The 20,655-nt window shown below is 36.4% G+C and overlaps 1 protein-coding gene across 2 annotated transcripts in view; it reads right to left on the bottom strand.

Moving 5' to 3' along the window:
* Positions 1-20,655, bottom strand: part of TMEM196 (transmembrane protein 196) — a 48,034-nt gene that overhangs the window by 7,728 nt on the left and 19,651 nt on the right. The window lies entirely within an intron of this gene.

Consider the following 20,655-nt stretch of genomic DNA (forward strand, 5'->3'; position numbering starts at 1 on the left):
CACTATTAGATATTTTGGTTATTGGAAAGTGATAAATCATTTAACTTGGTTAGAAGCATTTAGGGATATTTGAATGCACATTTATACATACATCTGGCTGGAAGCAAACCATAAAAAAAAAAGCCCACTAAGGGCTTTCAGACTAACAAATAAAGCTTTGAATGCAGTTAAGTTTATCTTTTTGATTTTCTTTTAAATTGTGCTGTTTCAAGTCAACTAATAATTTAAATGGTTTCAACTAAGTGTTTCACACATACGTAGATTTTTAAGTATACACATAAAACTATTCTAAGAATTACCTGAAATAAATAATATGCTTGTGAGAAAGACCAACAAAATTTGATAAAGAAATAATGAATTAGGGAAGTTTACCTTAACAGGAAACTTTCCTTATAAAAAGAACAAAATAATTACAAAGCAGACAATGATGCAGCAAGACAGATAAGAGAACACAGGATATATAAGAATTTTCTTATAATTAGATGATAATGCAAAAAAAGAGCAAGATCCAAAGGAATTAGGACAGTTTATAAACCTCCCCTAATGTCATACACTAAAATGTCAATGAAACAGGTGAATATTTAAGAGTATAAAAAAATAAGTATAGTAACATTCAACAAAGTAAAATATTTATGTAATTTTACAGGAGTGGGAAAGATTTACTAAACATAACACCAAGTCACAGACCAAAATGGAAAATATTTATAAATATTAATACATAAAATTATATTTTTATAGTTAAAAGTAACATAACTCTCAAAGGCAAAAAAGAAATTGGGATTATATTTATAAAGCATATGCAGACAAGGGTTAACATACCATAGAAATTGATCTAATAAGATAATTTTAATACCTCAAAACCATGAGAAGATAAAAACTCAGAAATTTATAAAACTTGAATATTTGCATGCTTTACTTTTCAGAAGTTTTAACAAGCTACTTCTGAGTAGCCATTTGTCACCCTTCCCCCACTTTGTGTCCTGGTCTAGATGAACTTGTCTTTAAGAGTCCTTCAGGACTCTTCCTAACTTACTGATCCTGTCTCCTATCTACCAAGGCTGTGCTCAGTCCATTCCAGTTTGGACCAGTTGTGTACCTCTCCATGCTTCCAGGCTTCAGATCAAAGCCTCAGCATGTCCTTCTTGCTTGCCTGACTAACCCATTACTCACCCTGAAAGTCCATTTAACCAGAACTCATTCCTGAAATAATTTGAAAGCAATGTAGTTTTGTATTCCTTGGATCTCCTCTGAAATCTATAAACATTGCCATTATTTATTCACAGCCAAGCTTGAGGGGACCTCTGGAGATTTAGCCGAGTTCTCCTTCCCGGCCACTTGGTTAAAGCATATAGGTGGCAATAAAATTGCTTCCTTCCATGGTCCACTAAGGAAAGGAAATTCAGGGCTTGGGAGGGGGAAAGAGAGACTATGGAGGCAATCAAACAATATGTTTCTACTCCCAATCAGGCCTGGACTGTAAATACATCTCGATAGTTACTCGATAGTCAGGGTATCCAAAATCCACATTTCCTGGAGGAAACTTGTAATCTGAGAAAAAACTTACCCATGTAATCCACCCTATATAAAAGCATGGAATTTTTAAGGAGTCTTTAAGGGATGCTAGCTAAAATTCAGCTGTCACGGTTTATAGAGAAGTGTAAAAGAAGCACAAAAAAGCAGTAAATGATCTTTTAGTTTCACCGGCTATCTGTATCCCAAATGACAGCACTGGAAGGGATCTTAAAAGATGACTTAATTCAGTCCTTGCAGTTTTGCATGTGGGGGAGTACAGGTCCAAATAGGCTTAGTGCCTCAAGGTCACTCATCAAGGTCACAAATCACACATAATTTAAGGCTCCTATTAATGTCGAGGGTAATTTATTTCTAAAAACGTAATGAAATGCTCTTCAAAAGGATTTTTCAGTTCTAATACAGTGTGTTATACTAGCAAATCCAACCAGAAGTGATTGGTAAACACCTAGTCATCTATAATTACTCTCTTTGACCCTGCTATTGTTAATTTTTGTTGTAATAAGAATGATTATAAGATAATCAGTTGAATTACAGTCTACAGTTAAGCGTATCCTATTATATAGGGAATTTGTTATATTTCAAAATACTTTTTTTTGCTCAATATCACTTTATCAAGGATGCTAAGCATTTATACCACATTATGAAAAAAATGAAAAAAATCTGTTTACAAAAGTAAAATTCATGGCTGGAGGTATACATTATCTGAATTAGGTATACAACTTTATATGAGAAAATATAATTTTATTTCTGAGAAGATGGGCTATTTAAACCCAGGGAGAGTTGTTTCCTTTGCTTTTACTACAAAGTTGTATAAATGAAGTGATCCAATGATAGGAAGTGGAACTATATAATGAAACTAGTTAGCCCTCCAAGTGGAATTCATTTGATTCCAATTTAGATTAAATTCAATAGATAACTAAGGTGTGACTCGTTGTAGGATGAAAGGGAGAATAATGGAAATAGCATTCTATATTTTGAATGAATTTTCTTCATGAAAGGTCTATGGAGCCTTCTGCTTTAGTTAAGATGCAGAAAGAACAAAGATGCCATTCCCACTTAAACAATAAGAAAAAGCAGAAAAACTAATAGATTGATAACTTTAAGAACCCATCAGAATGCTGAGGTCCAAGACAATAAAATAACTGCAATTCAAAGAGGAATAAGGCCCTTGGAAGAAATTCTGGTTACACAAAGTATGTCATTTGTTGCAGAGACAGGAAGAGGGAACAAGGGTTGTCACATAAATGGGTATGTGGGGAGGCAAGGGAGGTGGTGCATAGCTCTGCTCTGTCCTTAGGCCTTCTTTCTTATGAAGCACATGTTTAAGCCCCTGGCCAAGGGGTAGCAAAGTTTATTATTTCCAGGATATATGCAAATATGGATTGCAACTCTAACTAGAGGAAACAGAAAAAAGATATCTGCACCAAACATAATCACTGCAATAGTACAATCAGTTCCTCACTAGAATGACTCTGCCTTTTGTACTAACAGCCTAAAAGAATTTATCAAGATATAATACAAGATTCTGAAAAAAAGTACATTTGAACTTTTGACATCCAGTCAAATTCTCATTCACACAAGAGATTATAAAAAAGACAAAATCATTTGGACAGAAGCACTGTGGTGGGCTGAATTATGGCTTTCCAAAGAGATGTGTGTCCTAATCCCCAGAATCCATTAATGCTGACTTTATATGGAAAAAAAAAAGGGCTTTGCAAATGTGATTAAATTAAGAAGCTCAAGATGACACTATTGTGCATTGTCCAGGTAGGCCCTAAATATAATCACAAGAGTCCTTTAAAAGGAAGACAAGAAGGTCAAAAGACACAAGTTCCAAGAAGGCATAAAGAGACACAGAGAAAGAGATCTGAAGGAGTCATACGGCTGGCTTTGAAGGGAGAGGAGATCTGTGAGGCCGAAGATATAGGCAGCTTCTGTGAGCTAGGAATGGATTCTCCCCTGTGGCCTCCAAAAGGAATCTAGCCCCACAGACCTATTTTAGATTTCTGGCCCCCAGAACTTCCAGAGAATAAACGTCTGTTGTTTTAAGCCACAATGTTTGTGGCAATTTGTTCTAGCAGCAAGGGAAATTAACACAGGCTCCGAAACGTCTGACATGAGACACTCTACGAGCACCACTAGAAACTGTTCAGGAAAACAAACCGAGAAAGCCATAGGATAAGAAAGAAATGTAGTAGAAAAAACACAAAAGAAAACAAAACACTGTGTATTTGAATTGAAAAGTATTGATTGGAAAAATTATCATCTGTTTATTTTTTATTTTGTATTTTCTTTAAAGTTTATTTATTTATTTATGATAGTCACAGAGAGAGAGAGAGAGAGAGAGAGAGAGGCAGAAGGAGAAGCAGGCTCCATGCGCCAGGAGCCCGACGTGGGATTCGATCCTGGGTCTGCAGGATCGCACCCTGGGCCAAAGGCAGGCGCCAAACCGCTGCGCCACCCAGGGATCCCTACCATCTGTTTAGAATGAATATCCCAGGCGATTTTACCATGGGAGATGGTGAGGTGCAGGTAAAGAAGACGTAAGTAGTGTTCTAAAACTCTTATCATTTAGCACATAACAGAAGAGCTGACTAGTTCTAGATAGTTTTTAGACAGAAAAATACAACTTTAAATATGTGCATTGATATAGAGACAGAGAAAATAAAAATAAAGAGAAAAATACAATTTGACAGTAAAGATTGAACCAAGAGATATCAGAGAAGTTGAAAATTAATGAGAGGAAATAAAGTAAAACTATAAAATAAGTTAGAATAAATAATTCAATATTATAAGCAATCACACTACATGTGAATTTATTCAATTTCCCTAATAAGAGGGAAAAACAGAAAGGAAAAAACAGTCTACTAGGCAAAGAAAGAAAGGAATTTGTTTAAAGATCCCTAAAATAAATAAATGAATGAAAACGTCTTCTTTCCTTCTGCTTTTCTCTCTCTGTTTTGTTTCTCTCTGTTTCTCTCTCAGCACTGACCAAGATGCTCATTAATAAATTCTTTATTAGGATTTTTTTCTGTCCAAGGAAGTTTATTTTGGGAAAGACTAAGAGTGAAAAAGGCTATTGTAGAATTTCTCAATTTTAAATTGTGAGTGGAAAATGTTGAAACCATGATTGAAATGGAAGCAGATAAAAACAATAGCCAGAAGAACAAACAAGTGTGGGGTGAGGGGGTTTTATGAAAGATGGTGGGCTGACCTTGTTTTAAGAGAACTTATTAACATTTTTGCCACACCACATTTAACCACCTCAGATGAAATAATTTTCACTGAAATTTACTAGTCATTACATAAAATATATATACTAGAAAGTAGAAATGATGCTACTTCCCCCACACTAAGATAATGAGCTGAACCACAAACTGAATGTAATACTTTGATAAACATTAATGATTTATACATTTTTGTCAAAATTAATGTTTCTTTAAAATATATAGAAAAATATCAAGAAAACAAATATTAAATGTTGGGAGACTGATTGGAAAGAAATCTATTTCTGGTTAAACAATATATTTTTCCTTGTAAATAGATTAAAAGTTTGGTAATTTACTTTGCTACTACCAGTTCTCGAATATTTTTATTCTACTTCAATCACCTGTTAAAGATTGATAACTGGAGTCTTTTTAAGGATTATTTTGTAGTTTAGCACACAAAATGCTACTGTGCTAATGTAGTTCATATTTTCCCTGACACTGTCCTGTTGTGAAAAAATAAATAAACAGATGATAATTTTTCCAATCAATTTTCTGGCTAGACTCATCAGGATGAGTAGTTTTATTCTCAGTTAAATATAACGAATCATAAACCACTGCATATTAAAGTAGATGCAGCTTCAATGACAACCATATTTTATTTTTACTTAGAATTTTTTTTAGTTCTACACATTCATAATAGTGGCTGAAATAAAGCTTTTATGCTGTAAAGTATTTTGATAGTCTCTCAATTCTCTAGAAAAAAGTGTATTGAAAAAGGGAACTTTCATGATGGGCAAGTCAGTGAAGAAATTATGGAGCAAAGAAACAGTTCTGAACCTCATGCTACATAAAAAAGAAATTGAATGTGTTATTTCATTTGCCATTACTGGTATTGTTAGGGTGAGAGATCATCTATTTTTATATCTAGCGTTGCCATAGCTCCTCAGACAAAGCTGTGCTGTTGAAATGAAGTTTCTAGATAACATATTGGAATTTCAAATTGAATAAATGAATTAGTAAATGGGTTGAAGAATGTATCACAGTATGCATGGAGAGGGGGGGAAATTAATCAGATTTAGCCAATTCCAGACACATAACTGGATGCAATTAGTCTTTTTACTGAATCAAATCCCATTGACTTTTTTTTTTCCTGAAACACTCATGATTGGTCAGATTAGGTTAATTCTCTTCTCAATGGTGGCATTTGAAAATAATTTGGATGGTGTTAACCTTTTAAATGTTGCAATCATAGCTTTGTGGGTTTCAAAAGTTTCCTTCTCAAACCTCAGATGTCCTTGAGATGTCAGCATGAGTAGACCTTTCTATAGGAAAACACACACACACACACACACACACACACACACACAAAACGTCATTGAAAAAGATATGGCCTTGACACTGAGTGGTAACTGCCAGAGATCCTTTTTAAACATGAGAAGTACCTTCCCAAACTAGAAAATGTTGTGCTGTTTTTAAATTTTTTATTGATAGGCAACCCGGGTGGCTCAGCAGTTTAGCGCTTCAGCCCAGGGTATAATCCTGGAGACCCAGGATCGAGTCCCACGTCGGACTCCCTGCATGGAGCCTGTTTCTCCCTCCTCCTGTGTCTCTGCCTATCTCTCTCTCTGTGTCTCTCATGAATGAATAAAATATTTAAAAATAAATAAATAAATAAATAAATAAATAAATAAATAAATAAATAGATTTTTTATTGATATTTAATTGACAAATTACATTTTATTGGTTTGTGTACTTAACTGAGACAAAATGGCTTGAGAAAGAGCCCTATGAGTATATAATCCAGCTATTGATTTATTTTCCCTCAATAGACACACTATAGGTATTTTCCCTTGGTGAAACTAGAAATTGGGCAGTGTCTCAGCACTCTCAAATGAATGCAATTACCTACTATCACCTAATCTGTTTTGTAAGCTGCTCTGAGTGATTAGAATCCATTCTCCCCAATAGTTCATTTTTGCTTTTGTTTCTTTTGCCTTCGTGGATGTATCTTGCAAGAAGTTACTGTGGCTGAATTCAAAAAGGGTGTTGCCTGTGTTCTCCTCTAGGATTTTGATGGAATCTTGTCTCACATTTAGATCTTTCATCCATTTTGAGTTTATCTTTGTGTATGGTGCAAGAGAGTGGTCCAGTTTCATTCTTCTGCATGTGGATGTCCAATTTTCCCAGCACCATTTATTGAAGAGACTGTCTTTCTTCCAATGGATAGTCTTTCCTCCTTTATCAAATATTAGTTGACCACAAAGTTCACGGTCCGCTTCTGGATTCTCTATTCTGTTCCATTGATCTATGTGTCTGTTTTTGTGCCAGTACCACAAAATGACCACAGCTTTGTAGTACAACCTGAAATCTGGCATTGTGATACCCCCAGATATGGTTTTCTTTTTTAAAATTCCCCTGGCTGTTCGGGGTCTTTTCTGATTCCACACAAATCTTAAAATAATTTGTTCTAAGTCTCTAAAGAAAGTCCATGGTATTTTGATAGGGATTGCATTAAACGTGTAAATTGCCCTGGGTAACATTGACATTTTCACAATATTAATTCTGCCAATCCATGATCATGGAATATTTTTCCATCTCTTTGTGTCTTCCTCAATTTCTTTCAGAAGTGTTCTATAGTTTTTAGGGTATATAAGAAGCTTTTGCACAGCAAAGGATACAGTCAACAAAACTAAAAGACAACCTACAGAATGGGAGAAGATATTTGCAAATGACGTATCAGATAAAGGGCTAGTTTCCAAGATCTATAAAGAACTTATTAAACTCAACACCCAAGAAACAAACAATCCAATCATGAAATGGGCAAAAGACATGAACAGAAATCTCACAGAGGAAGACATAGACATGGCCAACATGCACATGAGAAAATGCTCTGCATCACTTGCCATCAGGGAAATACAAATCAAAACCACAATGAGATACCACCTCACACCAGTGAGAATGTGGAAAATTAACAAGGCAGGAAACCACAAATGTTGGAGAGGAGGCGGAGAAAAGGGAACCCTCTTACACTGTTGCTGGGAATGTGAACTGGTGCAGCCACTCTGGAAAACTGTGTGGAGGTTCCTCAAAGAGTCAAAAATAGACCTGCCCTATGACCCAGCAATTGCACTGTTGGGGATTTACCCCAAAGATACAGATGCAATGAAACACCGGGACACCTGCACCCCGATGTTTCTAGCAGCAATGTCCACAATAGCCAAACTGTGGAAGGAGCCTCGGTGCCCATCGAAAGAGGAATGGATAAAGAAGATGTGGTTTATGTATACAATGGAATATTACTCAGCCATTAGAAACGACAAATACCCACCATTTGCTTCAATGTGGGTGGAACTGGAGGGTATTATGCTGAGTGAAGTAAGTCCGTCGGAGAAGGACAAACATTATATGTTCTCATTCATTTGGGGAATATAAATAATAGTGAAAGGGAATAGAAGGGAAGGGAGAAGAAATGTGTGGGAAATATCAGAAAGGGAGACAGAACATAAAGACTCCTAACTCTGGGAAATGAACTAGGAGTGGTGGAAGGGGAGGAGGGTGGGGGATGGGGGTAAATGGGTGATGGGCAGTGAGGGGGGCACTTGATGGGATGAGCAGTGGGTATTATTCTGTATGTTGGTAAATTGAACACCAATAAAAAATAAATTTATTATAAAAAAAAGAATCCATTCTCCCCTTTGAATACCCTTTATGCAGACACTATCTCTTGATGCACACACTATCCCAATCACATTCAGAAATTTGCTCCAGAAAGAAATCAAGATACTTGTCATTTAGTCAAGATCAAGCAATGCAAGAAAAAAAAAACCTGCACACCACAAAACAGTCAACAGTTATCACATAAAGCTTCAGGACATTAAAAAAGCAGAATATAATTCTTTAAAATATAAGATTGATTGGTTTGTTACTTTGGGGTACTTTCAAGCCCTCAGATACCATAGCTGGCAAACCTTTCTGTCTGAAAGCAGAGATTATAAAGGAAGGAGAGGAGTTCCACATTTAATGATTGTAAACAATGGCCTGTCCTGGATGGACCATGGCTAAAGGTAGGTAACTACCACCTGTACGTGTTCTGTCTGAGAAAACAGAGTAGGAAGACTAGGATCCCTAAAAATAACTTCATCAAACTTTAGAGCTCTTGTCACAATTATAACAATCCTGACCATATGTAACCTCCTTGAAATCCTTTGTAAGATCTCAAAGTGAAAGGTTCTCTTCCCATTTGAGGACATGTCTCACACAATCATCCCTTCTGAATATGTAGCTATCTAGTTTCAGGTAACAAGATTTTCCTCAACACTCTTGAGATTTAGGCAGGGTACAAAAGTTGCTCATGCTACCTCCCTTTTGATTTTACCAGGATAATCTTTGAGAATACACTTTGGCTACCTTATTGATTAGATCCAATTTGACTTATATGACCTCAGTTACGAAACCTTGATAAGGATTTTTCAAATAATGGCATCTGTAAACCATTTTTATCAGGATGTCTTGGGGACACTTATCATAAATGCAGAGTTGTGAGCCCCCATAGAATCAAATTTTGGTGAGGTGGAGCCCAAGAACCAGCATCTTAGATAAATTCTGGGGTAACTGCTATGCTCCTTAGAGTAGGAGAACATTAGGTGTAGAATCACTGGATTGACTTAATTCTCTAGTTTGACTTAGATGAGCTGTCCCTACCAAGAGCTGGCCAGATGTGGGACCTACCATGGGAGTAGTATGCCTGAAGGGAGCAGCAATGGATGGATGTCTGATACTAGACTCTAGAGATACCCTACACTTATATGATGAACAAAGCTTCTTCTCTTTCCTGAAGGATTTAATAGAGAATATTTGTCTCTTTATTCCCACGTGTAAAGACAGTTATCAGCAGCACTCCAGCAGAAGTAAGGATGTTTTATTCATACATATCTCTATCAAACATGGTGGGTGGAGTGGGGAAGGAAATTGATTTTGCTTTCTCTGAATCCTACTGTTGACATTTTATGCCTTTACATGGCAAGTTTTAAGGGGCTTATTTTTGATAGGTTCATTTCCCCGAATAAAAAATAGTGGCTTTCAAGGTCTTCAAGCACTTTTCTTTCCTTCCCTGTTTCTCCTGATGACAAATCACTTCTAGTGATCAGAACACCTAGACAGAAGCACAGGTGAGGCTGTCAGTGCTCCACACAGAGCCTCTAAGCAATGAGAGACTAGTTCCTTTAAAGGACATTAACAAAAGGGAAATTTTCTTGCCCAACTTTTCCTGTTCATTGTTTTCTGTCTTTTAAGAGAGTTTGGAGCAGTCGATTAGTGTCTCTCAAAAGTAACACAGAGAAGAATTTTATTCCCACTCTGTGGTCCAGCATTATAGTTCATATTATTTTGCCAGGTTTCTGTGTCTGCTACAGTTCTCATAATGAATATTCTGGATCAGGTAAGAAATTATAGTTTTCTTCCTGAATGTATTTATGCCAGAGCCTGTCAGTATATGTAATTGGACTGTGAAAACCATTAAGTTGGAAAGAGTAAACTAGAATAAGATGCTTCCAAACTCCCTGGGTAATCAGAGTGCAGAGCACTATTTATAAGGCACCTGAAATTCACCAGAGGTGGAACTGTCTTTTCTCTCCCCATACCTGTTTAGTTAACTTCAAACTGATTTTAAATGATGGCAAACATGCATTACATCTTTCCTGTAACCTGGCTCAATTTGATTGCCAGAGAGCCCTAAAACCTTAACAAGGTAAATAGGGAAATTTGTAGGTCAATCCTTGAAAGAGGTCATTGGAAAACTTAAAAATTGGGAGCTGATTAAAAATCCTTATTGCCTGAAAAGATCTAAAATAATATCTTTTCAGAACATGAATTAGGCTGTTAAAACTAGCAGATTCTGGGAAGTGACTCTAGAGAGTGAGGTTTTTGAGGACTAAATTTTGGAAAGAATCATTTAATTGAAGTGCAATAATAGTGTAGAAGATTTATAAATGTAAGTTAATAAAGGACCCAGGGAAGATGCTGAGTTTCTGAATTGTTTCGGAATAGCTCTAAATGGTGGTTTCTGAGCCTCAGTGATTTATGTTATTAATCTGATGGCTTTCAGCTTTCTCTGGATAAAGAGGACCATCATAAAATAATTTCGAGACCTCCTTCCAATCTCCCACTGATTCGTTTCTTCATTACTCAGCAACTCTATTATCCCCCTGAAGTTGCATAGACACTAATCCATCTTTGTAGTATTATAAAGTGATACAACGGTGAGTAAAAAATAAGTTAGACACTTAGTTGAACCAGACAATAGGTGCTGGCTCTTAAGCAGGCAAAAAGATTAAGTCTGACAGATTTTCTATTTCCTGGAGTTAAGGTGTACTTTTACTGAAAACCCCACAAAGATTGCAGAAAGAAATAAAAATGTAATAACAAGAAATAATTTTGGATCATTTTTAAAAAACATGCTTGGGTAATGGGCTCCGAAGAAAATATCACATGCTGTATTTTCCATCAATATCCTTCAGCACAAAGATTATTTGCCTTACTGGAAGAAAGTTTACAAGATATCTTAGCAGATGGACTTTTACCCTCATCTTCCAGTCCTTTTAGTTTGGTTCCTGTTAAAGGACCCAAAATGGAAACATTTTCTCAAGTATTCTGTTAGGATAAATTCTCAAATTTCCAAAGTTTACTTTTTCAAAAGTTCACAACACTTAGTATTTGGGTTCTCTCTCCCAGTATTTCTGGGAAGGCTAAAAAAACCACTCTTTGCTATTTCCACTTTGTGGGTAGAGGAATTAAGACGCCAAAAAAATCATACAGTAAGTCAGTTGCAGAAATTCAATAAGACTGGAAAATGGGGGTTCCCAAGTGATTGCTTATTGTACATTATACCCCTTTTCACGTTAGCTCTATGTAGATTAGAAACACCTTGTCAAAAAATATTCTTTTTAGTAGACAAGTCATAAAATGTCCCTAATGAAAAGCTTGTAAGAGAAATTTATCTGGTGGGAAGGATGGCTATGCAAGAATGACTGTCACCTTGGCTTTAAACTTCCTTTTGGAATTGGTTTTCCTTTTTCCTCACAGTGACTATCATACTTGATCTCCCATTCCCAGCTGCATCTCTAGTAGCCTATTTGCAGATAAAACCTAACGTAAGATAAATCCCTGTTTAATCCTCCCCACACAACTAAATTAAGGTTATACTTTCCAAAGTACTTGATAAAAAACCAAAGGGAGTACAAGAGCAAAATTAAGGAAGAAATTGTAAGCTACATGGCAGTTGTCCCCTTCCTGATGATGTATATTTCATCTCCTCTGGAGGACCTGGGCCAACCCGCATCCAATCTGCAGGACCCAAGATTAACGATTCCAAGAGGATACAAAACCTTAGGAGACAAAGTGTCAGGGGCCTCTTTTGGGGTCATCTGCTCCCAATTAAAATTATTCTTTTGAGGATTCTGTGAGTTGATTTAATAAAAAATCGTGATTCTTTTGCATTTCATTCTGATTTCTATCTAGATTTTATGAAGTAACTCAGAGGACCTTTATTTTTATGTATTTTAAAGTACTGAGACCATAAAAATGCCTATCTGTGAGATAGCCTGATTGATGAAAGATAACTCATAAAGAAAAGGTACATTCTGTACTGCAGTATGTGCATATTCATCAGGGGAAACTAGGACTACTGAAAATTCTGTTCATTGGTATATCTGGGAAATGGGGGGTAGTTTAAAATATTGCCGATTATTTCTGGATTTAAATGCTAGAATCAGGAATAATGCGTAGGAGTTACAAGGAGGGAAATTTCCACTCATCACCAGGAACCTTTTTCCAATGAACAGATCAGTCCACAAAGTAGCTTGGGCTTCCTCATATTAATGAGGTCCTTTTGGAAATGTTTGGAGAGTGCCGGAATGACCACTTCCTAGGGTGCAGAGAACAAATTGGTACAATCCTGACAGGGGATTGAAGTAGGATTTTATGAAATATACTAACACTCTGATTGAGATTAATTTACCACACGGCTACAAGATCCATTTTCAAAGAACTGGAAATCAGTGACAAAGTGGCGTTGTGCAATCTATCTCTGATGAAACAGAAGACATTTCAGGCTCCTCAGTGTCTTGGGCTATTTATTGTTGTGACCATAAATTAGCCAAGACAACATATAGATGTATGGTTAATTGACGCTACTGAATATAGAATGCCGGGTAACCCTTTACTTAACTGCAGAAACAGCTGTGCTATTTTTATCTTTCTTTTTCTTTCAGGTTAATAATAGATGACTCTTGATGGTTCTTGGTGTTTAAAATTATAACTGGCATCCACATACAGATTTTATAGTTTAGGCCACTTTCTGAAACGTTAGTTAATATACATTCTTTATAGCATCGTGGGAGTTAGGGGACATTATTACTTTGTCTAGAACCTCAGCAGGAAAGAACTACAGTCAGATCTAAATTTAGAACTTAGAGTGACATGATTGAGATGGTAACAGACATTGTTCCTGACTTCGCTTCCTGCCAGGAGAAGGACTAACAGCCATTCAAGAAGACACCACTGAAGGAGCCCTGGAATCCAGCGCGGGTTGGGTGGGGACAGAGGGCATCCCTTAGCGCCAGGGACACCAGGACAGACTGCATCTGTAGGATAAGAGAAGCAGCTACCCAGTGACCACATTGCCCCTCCCCCAGGCCAGCGCATCACCATGCAAGCAAGGTCTCCCCTGAGCCTCAGGCTCCTCCAGTGAGAGAAGAGAACTCAGGAGGGACAACCAACGCCACCAGCATTGTGAGTCATTTTGTGGGAGCCCCTACTCTGACCTCATACCGTGGGGATTGCAGGGAAATCTATGGAACTTACCCATTTGTAATGTGACTGTGATGGAGAAGTGGGGGAGGGGCTTACAACCACCAGCACCGGGATCTCAGGAGACTGAGTTCTTACTTTCAGGGCTCAAGTGATAATCCCAATCAGCAGCTCTGGCCATCTGTAGAACCAACCAGGAACTCTGGGGTGTAGATATGCTCTGATTCAGATACTGAATCAAGTAGTTCTGCTGGCCCTTGAGCCAGATCTGCCCATGCTCAGGCAAAGAGCTGAATCACAGCCCTACTTGCTGTTGGGAGTGTCTTCTGGGCCCATCTGTTCAGAAGGGCTGGCAACAACCCCTGAAGCTGTATGGCCCAGTGACACTCAGCCTCAAGCTGAGAGTGGGGAGGCAGAGCTAAACACCCCCAGAGCAAAGCTAGTACCAGGTGTGGAGCCCAAAATAAGCAGAAGAAATGATATAATAGATATTAGAGCAGAAATAAATGTAGTAGAGAATAGAAAAACCATAGAAAAAATGAACCAAACTAAGAATTGGCCCTTGAAGAGATAAATAAAATAGACAAACCCTTAGCTAGACTGACCAAGGAAAAAAGAGAAAGAACCCAAATCAACAGAATATAAATGAAAAAAAAAGAACATTACAACTGACACCTAAAAAGACTCCAAATAGCCAGAGAAATCCTAAGAAAAAAGAACAAAGCAGGAGGCATCACACTTCCTGAATTCAAACTGTACTATAAAGCTAGTCATCAAAACAGTATGTACCGGCATAAAAACAGACAAATAGAATGATGGAATAAACTCAAGATCCCAGAAAAAACTTAGGCATATATGCTCAATATATGAAAAGGCAACCAAGAATTCTCAATGGAGAAAAAATAGTCTTTCCAATAAATGGTGCTGAAATAATTGGATATTCACATGTAAAAGAATGAAACTGGACCACTATCTTATATTACTAAGAAAAATCAACTCAAAATGGATTAAAGACTTAAATATAAAACCTGGAACCATGAAACTGCTAGAAGAGAGCATAGGAATAAAGCTGCTTAACATGGATTTTGACAACGATTTTTTAAGTATGACACTTAAAGCACCACCAACAAAATAAAAAATAAACATGTGGGATTACATCAAACTAAAAAACTCCTACACAGCAAAATAAACCATCAACAAAGTGAAAAGACAACCTACAGAATGAGAAAAAAATATTTGTACTCATATATCTGATAAGAGATTAATATCCAGAATATATAAATACATATCCCGAATGTATTAAAAACACATACAATTCAATATATAAAAAAGTCACAAAACAACCCAATTAAAAAACAAGCAAAGGACCCAAATAGAGAGTTCTACAAAGAAGATATGTAAAAAGCCAACACGTACATGAAAAGATGCTCAACATCACCAGTCATTAGGGAAATGCAAATTAAAACCTAAAGAGGTATTACCTGAAGCCTGTTACAATGGCCATTATCAAAAAGATAAGATATAACATTTATTGAGCACTTGCTAGATACCAGGCTCTGGGCAAAACATTTTATACACATCACCTAATTTAATTCACATATTCAGTTGAGAAAACTGATCCTCAGAACATTTTTTTCACACTATACGGCTAGCATTTGGCAGAAGCGGTATTCAAACACTGGCCTTTCTAACTCTAGCGGCTGAAATAATTTAGGATTTCCCAATCATAATACTACCCCAGCTCTTTGTTGGTGTAATGATGCAATGGGAAGGGATGAAATAAATTGAGGTCCACAGGTAACTACTAATTTGTGATAAGGGAGCTTTTCCCTCTAAAGTGTGCTGGATTCTAGTCCCTAAAGAAGTATTTTCCTACCACTTGGTGGCAGTAGCTACCAATTAATTCACAGCGTTGTTTTTCAATTTAACTGAAAAAGTCTTTATTTCTATTTAGGAGTTTTTAAAAAAGATTTCTCCTTTCAATTAATTAACTTTTTCATGTAATACATTTATTTCCAATAAATAAATATATTTATTATTATTATTTATTTATTATTGTCATGGATCTCATTCAGTTCTTTGGATTTCCTTTGGAATAAAGGCCATAGACAATAACAGAAGAAAAGTTTCCAGTTTCCTCCATTCAACATTATAGCTTCAGAGGTGTTCACCATGGGGATCACCAAAATAGGGTAATGACAGAGCTTGGAAAGAACGACAGGACTGCTTATCAAACCATAAATAGAAGGGAATCTATAATCAATGAGTATTAATTTAATATGGGTTTATAATAAGAAACTTCAAGCATGTTTTCCCAATCCACACATGCAGTCCTTTTCACAGAAGAATAAGCTAAGGTCCACAGAAGTTTAAGTAGTCTTATCCAAGATACACACGAATGGAGTTTACAGCTAATAAATAAAAGAAGCAGATTCAAATCCAGATGGCTCTGACTCCAAAGTGTGTGCACTCCCCATTGTCTCATACTGCCTTTCTGACAGTGGTATTATTATTATTCTAGGAAAGTAGTCACAAAATACCTCTAATTTTCAGACTCAAGAGAAATATCAACATTCTAAGTATGTTTAACTCTCCAATATAGAGACCAGAGGAAGAAATGAGGGTATGGTGATAAAGAATATATTTCGTTTAGCTTTAAAGTCAGGTAGAAAGTTAGAGTAGTCTACCAAAATGAGCTAAGGTGAATCTTTTTGCGGAGATGCAGATAATATTAGTCTTACATAATTGTATGGCACTATTTGAAAGTAGTACTAAAATTTAGGACTTAAAATCATGGATTCTTTTTGGAATATGTTAGGCCATGATGAAATGCTTATAACTCTATTTTAACAAAACAGCAGACTGCAAAACTGTACACATTTTGTTCTTATATTACAAACATTATTAATTTCATACATGCAAAGCTGAGGCACAATGTAAATAGTGGTTTTCTCTGAGTGGTGGGATCACTCGTCATTTTAATGTCATTTTGGCTCTTTTGTATTTTCCCAATTCTTTAAGGTAAACTTATATAAACTAATAGGATGTTTCATTTAATCTTTCCAGAACTTTGTTTTAATCCATCACATCATATTGGTCTATGGCTTTAGCATTTAGAGGAGTTAATGAATATAACAAGAAGGGGAAAAAAGCCAGCAGAGGCAATGTTCTCAAAAATGAAGGAGGATCTCCTCATAAAGTATGCTATGGACAGAACTCATCAAAATATTTTCACTGCTGACTTTTAAGTTCCTACCATGTGAATGACTTACTTGAATTAAGTCACAGAATCCCCAAGGGGCATACATTTAAAATCCATCCTATAATTTGGGTGGGTTTTACATACACAAAACTAGCACCCATGTGGGAAACACCATTTTCCTGCTTTATGTCTGTGTGAGAACCCTCTATAATAATCTAGAACAATGCTAAATGTCCTGGAGAGTCCCATTTTCAGTGAAGCAGAAGGTCAAGGCTTTTTGTGAGTGAGCCTTGTATTCATTAACAACTCCTCCAGATTCCTCTTTTCCACTAAACTTCCTTCTTCCAAATAAACAACATTCACAAACAATTCTGTTAACTGAGGCTAAGCTCAGTCTGTGCCAGTGGAAACTAGAATGCTAGTGAATCATAAGGTGCCCAACATCAATAGATTATTTGCACTTCTGACTTGATGAGAGTCTTTACAGTTTAGGATCAATCTCTTCCATTAAGAGAGGCAGGCTTTTTCACCTTTAAGGAATTCTGATAGTCAAAGTTTGTTCTTTCTTTTTCTTTCTTTCTTTCTTTCTCTTTCTTTCTTTCTTTCTTTCTTTCTTTCTTTCTTTCTTTCTTTCTTTCTTTCTTTCTTTCTTTCTTTCTTTCTTTCTTCTTTCTTTTTCTTCTTTTTTCTTTCATTAAGCCTGAAGACTTTACCCCTGTGATATACACTCATTGCTCCCCATTTTATGACAACTACACCATTTAACCCTGTGTTTTCTCTAGGGCAAACATACCCTGGTTTCTTAGCCATCTTGATGATAATTTTCTCTTAAATGTTCTGTTGTCTTTCTCTCTGTGTATGTCTCTCTCTTTTTAATTTTTTAAAGTAGGTTCCACGCCCAGTGAGGAGCCTAATTCAGGGCTTTAACTCATGACACTGAGATCCAGACCGGAGCTGAGATCAAGAGTTGGGTGCTTAATTGACTCAGCCACCCAGGTGCCCTACTTTCTCTGTGCCTTTTTAAGGAAAAAAATGCCACCCATAGAATTACCTGGTAAGCGAACTGATAAATTGGCAGACCTTCTTCTTTCAGTCAAGAGATTTCTTTCTAGAATTTCTTTCTAGAAAGTTTCCAGCTTATTGATGCTCTTTTTTTTTTTTTGCTTATTGATGCTCTTAATCATTATTATGTCTGTCCATAACATTCGCCCTCACTACAGGTATCTGTATCTCACGAGAATTAACACAAATCAGTTTTTACCTATGGTGATTGGCTGCCAGGTGGGAGATACTTTTAAGTATTGGCTTTTTTGGTGTTCTTTATTAATTGCAGGCCATCTTCTACTCTCAAAAAGTACAATAGAGATTAAAATATATTGAGTCTATGACTTTTAGAAGTCTATAAACAAACACCATCCATTATCCAAATCCTTTCCGAGTAGTTCTCTAATTTATAAAACTCAATAGAAATGACATCATTCCCTCAGAAATAGAGTGAGGCTTGCACAATTTGTAACCAAAATACAGCTTCAGAATCTGTGAAGGAGGAACAATCACATATCATGTGTTTTTAAATATTTGTTTTAAACATTACAATTTCCTAATGCTCGTTTCCTTGAATAGTGTTTTGTTTGTTTGAATAGTGTTTGACAACCTTTGTCTCTGAGAAGCAACTAGAGCAGTTGGAAGAGGTTGAGAGGAATGGTTAAAATGTAATGTGATTTTAAGTTCTACTCTGATTTCAGAGGGAAATAGTAAGGAGAGCATATGATTAGATAAAAAGGATATTATGATTAGTTTAGGGTTTAGAGCAGAACTAGAAAGAGGTGGGTTGGCATGATTTTTCTCTTAAATGGCATGAAGAGGAAAAACATATATTGGGAGAGAAAATAATCCCTTTGCCCTGACAAGATAGATAGTGTGATGGTTATGCATCAGCTAGCAGAACGAGATTACAAGCAGGAAAAAGGTATTTGTGATGGCTTTTCAGATTGAACTTCTGGGGACTGGGAAGCATTAGAGGAGTCATATGTATGCTCCAGGACATTTCTCAGTCTGAGGAAAGATTAGTTGGTAGGTCTGTCTACTAGGGTCTGGGATATACATCAGCAGTGTCTGTTAAGAACAGAGCTTTACAGACAGAGCTTAAAAGAAATGGATGGAGAATAGCATAATGGTTAAAAGTACAGAATTTGGAGTAAGGGAAACATTGGCTTTATATCTGGCTATGCCACAAATTAGTGAGACTTATAGCATCTACTTAAACTCTTTGAATCTCAACTTCCCCATCTGTAAAATAGGGATACTACAAGTATCCAAAGCTTATCTTGCAGTGCTATTAAAAGGATTAATGAAAAAGGATTAATTATATAATGTTTATGATGTGCTTGGTATAATTTCTACTATCCAATAAACCATAAATCAATGGAGTTATTAATAACATTATTAAAATTATGTGATATTTTTTAGTATCTGATGAGTACAGACCAGTGTCTGAATTCCTGATAGAAATTATAAAAAAATATTTTAGATATTTTTTTTAAGATTTTATTTATTTATTCATGATAGATACACACACAGAGAGAGAGAGAGAGGCAGAGACACAGGCAGAGGGAGAAGCAAGCTCCATGCAGGGAGCCCGACATGGGGTCTCCAGGATCGCGCCCTAAGCCAAAGGCAGGTGCCAAACCGCTGCGCCACCCAGGGATCCCTATTTATTCTTTTTTTTTTTCTCATTCACAGAATCTTGCTATGGACCAAAACTGTGTCCTATGTTTGTTTGCTCATGTTCTCTCCTTCATGGAGGTAGGTTGTTCCATATCAAATCAATATGTACTCATTAATGTATACACTACTACTTTCTCCAATTTCCATCCATGATATGCTGTGCAGCAGTATAAGACTTTAAGCCTTATGACTGGACTACCTTTCAGAAAGTAATTATCAAATGTATTAATTTCTATTTGATACAGGGAAGTCCTCTAAGTGTTTCCAATAATACTTGCCTTTGAATGTGATATTTCGAAGCAAAATGTCATGTCTACAGTGGGTCCATGTTCCAAGAGATCAGAGAATAACACAGGATGTTGGTCACCATGAAGCTTCATCTATTTTTAGCTCAGCCTACAATCATTTTACAGTTTAGTGTGCTCACAGCCAGACGCATGAGAGTCAACAAAAGAGATCCAGCAGGGATACTATACTCATAAAATATGAGTTTAAATCTGCTTCCACTCATAGCTTTCTTGTTTATATCACTCTTACCACTATTTTCTCAAAACTCAGAGGCACTTTTGATCCTCCCTTCCCCTTTCCATATAATTTCTATCAATCCAATTACTATTTGCCATTAATTCTACATCCACAGTGAACCTCTTCTTTCCTTCTGGCCTTTGCTAGCTTGCCCCTGGATAATCTAAAAGCTTTCTAGAGAGCCTCTCTGCCTTCTGTTTCCCTAACATCATTTGTAGTCCATTCTAAGCATGATTTTTAGTACCTCACTCCTTCATACAATTTTTTTTAATGGCTCGACAAATGTCTTAGCTTGTTATCAGAGCCTAGATGGATAGTTTCAATCCAGTTTGCAAACTGGTCTCCTGCGGATATCCTACAGCCAAAGTGGACTTAATAATCCTTGTACATACTCAGTTTATCATCTTTGCTTATAACCACTTCTCTACTTGCAAAATTTTGTCCTTGTTCTTATCTATTCTCTAGGGCCTATCTCAAGTTTCTGACCAGATGTAATTCTTTTTTTTTCCTGATTTCTCATAGTGCATCTCCTTATGTGCATCTCTTTTGGACCTTGTTACATTTTGACTCATAGTTATTTTCGCGTTTGCTACCTGTATCACTAGACAGGTTTTCATGTTTTCTTGTCCTACAAACTTGTCTTTTTGAGGAAGA

Source organism: Nyctereutes procyonoides, unplaced genomic scaffold, assembly GCF_905146905.1.
Source record: "Nyctereutes procyonoides isolate TBG_1078 unplaced genomic scaffold, NYPRO_anot_genome, whole genome shotgun sequence".
Lineage (NCBI taxonomy): Eukaryota > Metazoa > Chordata > Mammalia > Carnivora > Canidae > Nyctereutes > Nyctereutes procyonoides.